The sequence below is a fragment of the Fukomys damarensis genome, unplaced genomic scaffold, assembly GCF_012274545.1.
Source record: "Fukomys damarensis isolate Sample0158 unplaced genomic scaffold, DMR_v1.0_HiC HiC_scaffold_14, whole genome shotgun sequence".
NCBI lineage: Eukaryota > Metazoa > Chordata > Mammalia > Rodentia > Bathyergidae > Fukomys > Fukomys damarensis.
The window spans coordinates 53030177-53036176 of NW_022900926.1; the positions used below are offsets into that span (position 1 = coordinate 53030177).

A 6000-nucleotide genomic window follows, 5' to 3' on the forward strand; every position below is an offset into this window, starting at 1 on the left:
AAACATTATTTTAAAAAGTTGCTCTGTGTCTTTTTGTAATCTTTATTTCCTCCCTCATTCCCTGCCTTATGTTGCTAGGCAGCCTCTCATCTATTTTCTTATACTATAGTTTAGTTTGCATATTTTCTAGAATTTTATATAAATAAAATCAAACTATTCACTATGTTTTCTTGAGGATATTATTTTGAAATTCATCCAGGTTACTGTACCAAGAGTTCATTTCTTTTTATTGCTGAATAATAGTTCATTGTATGTAAAACAGTTGTGGTTTAGATCTAAAATGTCCCCCAAAACTCTCTTATATTCAGGGATGGGGTTTTTTGAAGATGATTGGATCATGAAGGCACTACTTATCCCTGTATTAATATGGATGAATTTATAGCTGAATGTGCTGTTAGGGAGTGGGGCCCAGTTGGAAGAGGTGAGTCACTGAGGGTGTCATCTGGAAAAGTAGTCTTATCCCTGGCTCTATTCTTTCTGTGCTTCCTAACTTTGAGCAGCTTTCCTCTTCCATACCATTTCACCCTGCCATTTTTGTTTTGGAACCAGCTGACTATGAACCGAATCCTCTAAAACCATGAACCAGATGGACCTCTCTTTCTTCAGGTATTTTGTTCCAGCAACAAGAAAGCTAATCACAGTTCTTTATCATCTTTGCAATGAGCAAGTAATTTTTCCAAGTCTGTGACTCGAGTATCTTTTCAATCTCTTAAAATTGTCTTTTGAAGAGCAGTTCTTAATTCTAATGAAATCTTATGCATTAATCCTTTCATTTATGGACAATGTTTCTGTTATTGTATTTAAGAAATCTTTGCCTAAGGTTATAGAGATTTTCTCTTATGTTTGCATCAACCAATTTAATAGTTTTAGGCTTTCATTTTAGGCTTATGATCTTGAGTTAATTTTTGAACATAGTGAAAGGTATAGATTGAAATTCTTTTACTTACCTATGGACATTCAAATGTTCCATTATTATTTGCTGAACACTTTCTCCATTTAATCACCTTTATCAAAAATTAGTTGTCTGTATGTATTGAGTTTATTCTGTTCTACTGATGTTTGTCAACCTTTACAAATAATTCCCCAATTATCACCCTGCTTTCATTACTATTGTTTGTGTAAGTCATGAAATTAAGTGCTGAAAGCCCTCCATCTTTCTTTTTAAAAGTTTTGCTTTTTGTTTTTTCTTTTTCTTTTGGAAGCAGGGTTATTTTAAATTGTGTTTCCATATGAGTTTTAGAATCAGTTTGTCATGTTTAGTGAAATAAACCAGATTCAGAAAGACATATATCACATGTTCTACTTAATATGTGGAATCTAAAAAAGATGACAAGAAACTAGAAGGGAGACTTATTAGACAAGGAGAGAAGAAGGGAGAAGGGGTGAAAGGGTGAGAATAAAGGTGATGGATATGAACAAAATACAACATTGAACACTTCTCAAATTTGAAATGGAGGCGGAGGGCAGCTAACAGGGATAAAAATAATCAAATTATGTTATATGAATGTACAAAGCTACCAAAATAGAACCGATAAACCTGTAAAACCAAAATGAAATAAAATATTTTAAACATCTACTGAGTTATTTTTAAAAAGTGGGATTACACTGAATCCACAGATCAATTTAGGAATATGTATCGTAACAGTGTCATCTGACTTAAGAATAAGATAATCTCTCCCTCTTTAGGAGGCTTTTAATTTTTTTTATTTTAGAAAAAATAAAACAGAATTTCATAAATAAGATAATAGTATATTTTTGCACTGTGTATTATCTTCAAAGTAGTGGAGTATAAGACACAAGAGGCTTTCTTTAGTATCACTGAACACTGTTTTAGTATTTAATGTCTAGATCCTCATATTTTTATGGATTTATTTCATAGCACTTTGCATTTTAATATTTTGTAAATAGTATTGTTTTTAAATTTTCACTTTCTGATGTCCACTGCTAATCTGCAATTTTTATTTAGTTCATATATTAGATTTCTATATAGGGAAGCATGTAATTTCTGAGTTAAAAGTTTTGCTCTTCTCTTCCAATCTGAATGTCTCATTCCTTTCTCTAGACCTATTACACTATCTAGAATCTTATACAATGTTCAGTAAAGGTGATGAGAGCAGACATTCTTGTTTGATCAAGATTTTAAGAGGAAGTATTTTATCTCTCATGATTAGATATATTAACTATAGATTTCATTTATCAGGCTGGGCCAGGGATGAAGCTCAGTGGTTCTGCCAACTGCCTTGCAAGCACAAAGACCCAAGTTCAATCCCCAGTACCAAAAAAAAAATAAAAAATAAAAAGCACTCATTTATCAGGCTGAAGAGATTGCCTTCTATTCCTACAATAGAGGAAAAAAAATTTTCAGGAATGAATATTAGGTTTGGTTTATCATATTCTACATTTATTAATACAACTTCATGGTGTTTCTCTTTTTAGATTTTATTTTTATTTTTTCATCCAAAATGAATATTAATAAAGCTTAATTAACCTAAAATGTAAATAATTTTATACCAGAGCATCCTTACTAGGTATGTTTTCTCACTAAATTTCTTCTTGGTCTTTTGATAGGTAGTTAGCTTTGCTGAATAGAGTTCATGATTTTGAAGTAATCAATACTTAATATTGGTGCTTCTTTTTCTCCAATGATATAATAATATAAATAACAAATGAAAAATATAATTACGTGAAATATTATAAACATTTAAAAGGATCAATGAAAGCCAGTAAAATTCATCACTACAATTTTAAACAGAACAGATCTAAAAACAATTTTCCCTGTAGCCACACAAGAACCTAGGAGGAATACAGGGTTTAAATACTGAACATTAATTATTAAATGAATTTCAAATGTTCAGTCTCATGATTAGGATCCAAGTGTGACTTAAAAATATAATATCTAATCTTATTGCTACATTTCTTATGCCATCCAGCACCTCTTGCTGTTACAGGATGTTCTTTTTAATTAAAAATTTCTCCTTTTAAAGTTGATATATAAAATTATACATATTTATGGGGTACCACATAATATTTCAACACATATATCTATGGTATAATGTTCAAATCAGGGTAAGCATACTATCCTTGCCAGTATTTTTCATATCCTTTTGGTGAAAACATTTAAAAATATTTTCTGCTAGGTATCTATATACGGCACTTTATCATTATGTACAGTCATCCTACTGTGCAACGGAATACCAGAGCTTATTTCTCCCTATGTAACTGTAACCAGCTTTTCCATATCCTTCCCTCAACCCTGCTCTTCCCTGTCTCTGGTAAACACCATTTTGCTCTTAACTTCTATCAGAACAACTGCTTTAGATTCTACAGATGAGTGAGATCATGTGGTACTTGTTTTGCTGTGTTTATTTCACTTAATGTAATGTCTCCCAGTTCCATCTACATTATCACAAATAACAGCATTTTATCCTTTTTAATATTTTCAACATAGCAACTTTTATATGATGAACTAACCTTGCATTCCTGAGATAAACCATAATGAGTCATGTTATAACATTCTTTTTATATATTGTATTTGATTTGCTGTTACTGTGAAAATTCTTTTACATCTGCACATAAAGGATAATAGTCGGTAGTTTTCATTTCTTGTAATGTCTTAGCTTGATATCAGAGTAATATTAGCTTTCAGAATGATTTGAGATATTCCCTCTCTTCTTTTAGTTGTGCAGATTTAGTGTTGTTTATTCCTTATTAGTCAATGAAGCTATGTTGTCCTCAGGTTTTATTTTTTGGGAAGGTTTTTAAATATAAATTCAATTTCTTTAATAGAAGGCCACTTGAATTATATATTTATTCTTGAGTGTGCTTTGATAATTTGTGACTTAAACTTGTCCACCTTAGCTGAAATATTGAATTATAGGAACAAAAACAGTTACATATTCTCGTAATTTGTTTTTAATACTTGTCGAATCTGTAGTAATGTCATCTTTCTCAATTTTTTATGTAGGTTTATTGCATCTTCTTCTGTCTATCCTGATCTATGTGGTTAGAAGTTTATCAATGTTATTAATATTCTTGGAGTTTTTTTACTTATTTTTATTTGCTTATTTTTTTGGATTTACTTACTTTTCTCTATTGTTTTTCTATTTTATGTACTTCTGTACTATTTATTACAGATGTTGTTTGACTTTTTTTTCCTCATTGAGTTTATTGGTACATTTTAGGTATACAGTACAGTTACATTCATTATTGGGATCTTGTACCTTTACATGACAGGTCTTGGTTCTCATTTTCCCCCTTGTCCCTGCCCTCACTTCATCCCCTCCCCCCGTCCTCTCTACAAACTCTTTATTTCCATTTTTTCATTTTCTCATATGTTTTTCTTTTCCCTTATTAGCTTTCCCCTACTCTTCCCACTTTCCCTACACCTTTAGCCCTTTTCTTCCTATTTCACGTTGTCAAATATCTCGTTATGATCTTATGTACTATTATAGTTTATTCACACCACAGAAACTATTTGGTATTTACACATGTGTGTCTTGTTTGACTTTTGATGGGGTTATGCTTCAATACACCCATCAAAGGTTGAAAATATTAAAGGTCAACAATGCACACACACTGTAGAGTATTGGGTGTTGATGCTGTGCTCATGTAAATGTCTGGAGCTGCAGCTCATTCCCACTGCTCAGGATTATAAAGGAGTATTGTCCTGCATATCACTAACCTGGAAAAAGGCCAAAATTTGAAGTACAATATCTACTGAATAAATGTTGCTTTTGCATCATTATCATTAAAAAATTTCTAAGTCAAATCCATGGCCTCTCTCAGAATATGTGCATATGCTTTCTGTTGTTTAGGTTTTATTTGCTATTTTTAACTTATGTCTTAAGGTAAATCCTGAGATTATATGGGCCATGACTGTGCAGTCCTGATAAGATCTCATGTCTCCATGGAATCTAACAGTGATAAGTGATAATCAAGAAATTTTCCTTAACCATGCCTTGGCCCTACAATGTCTTTTGGAACTAAATAATACAGTAAGGAAGACAAGAGTTGCAGTTGAGAAGATCACAGGGATTGTTTGAATTAAGTATCTGAAATAGAAATCAAGTTGAGTTTTATATAAAGCCATATATGTTTATGTCTGAGTCTGTCCTAAAATTTTTATTCTTCATACATGGTTACTCTCTGGTCTCTGGTCTCAGAGTAGAAAAATTATAGGGCTACTTTGCATTTGCTTATAGTGATGGATTTTAAAAACATCACGCCAAAGGAATTTTATGGTATATATTTTCTTTACCAAATAAGAGTAAGCTACAACTAAAAACTGTGATTCCTTCACAAAAACTTGTAGCTTGATCCTTCATGAAAGTTATTTTTTTCTTTACATTTTAACTGTTACTGTTTAATACTATTTTGGCTACATTCTCTGCAATTGAAGCAGCATTTAGAGACAATGTGTCTATGTACAATAACAAGACAAATGGCTTTCAACATCAGAAATAAGAGCCACAGTTTAAGTGCACAATATTAAGGAGATTCTGTGGTAGGTATAGCTTCTGTTTCCTGCAACATGGACAACTTACATGTAAGTATCAGCATTATGAATGTGAAAAAAATCCTTATAGGGATGAAACACAGCATCCTGAAAAATATTGGTTTCTATCACACAAGGCAGACAGGAAGTAGTCACATTTTAACAAATCTCTACAAACCACTAGAAACTTGTTTATGGAACTGTCATCCCACCTTGATTAGAACCTTTCTAGAAATGCTGAGTAACTATGAACAGTTTATAAATCTAGAATCAATGTGCTCCACAGCCCTAGAACCCAGGAAATTGACTTAACTCAATATGGCCAATATGGATCATTTTATGTGCCTTGATTGTTAGTGAATGCCCAATCTCTTTTAATATTTCTTTATGATGTACAGTCAACTTGCATCTTCAAAGGTCACTTAATTTTTTAGCAAAAGAAGCAATATCATTTAGTGGTAATTAAGGCACCTTCAAGAAGACTTAAAAAGACAATATCCCATCAG

At 31.8% G+C, this 6000-nt stretch overlaps 1 long non-coding RNA gene across 1 annotated transcript in view; it reads right to left on the minus strand.

Moving 5' to 3' along the window:
• LOC104868490 overlaps positions 1-6000 on the minus strand; it is a 284470-nt gene that overhangs the window by 192892 nt on the left and 85578 nt on the right. The window lies entirely within an intron of this gene.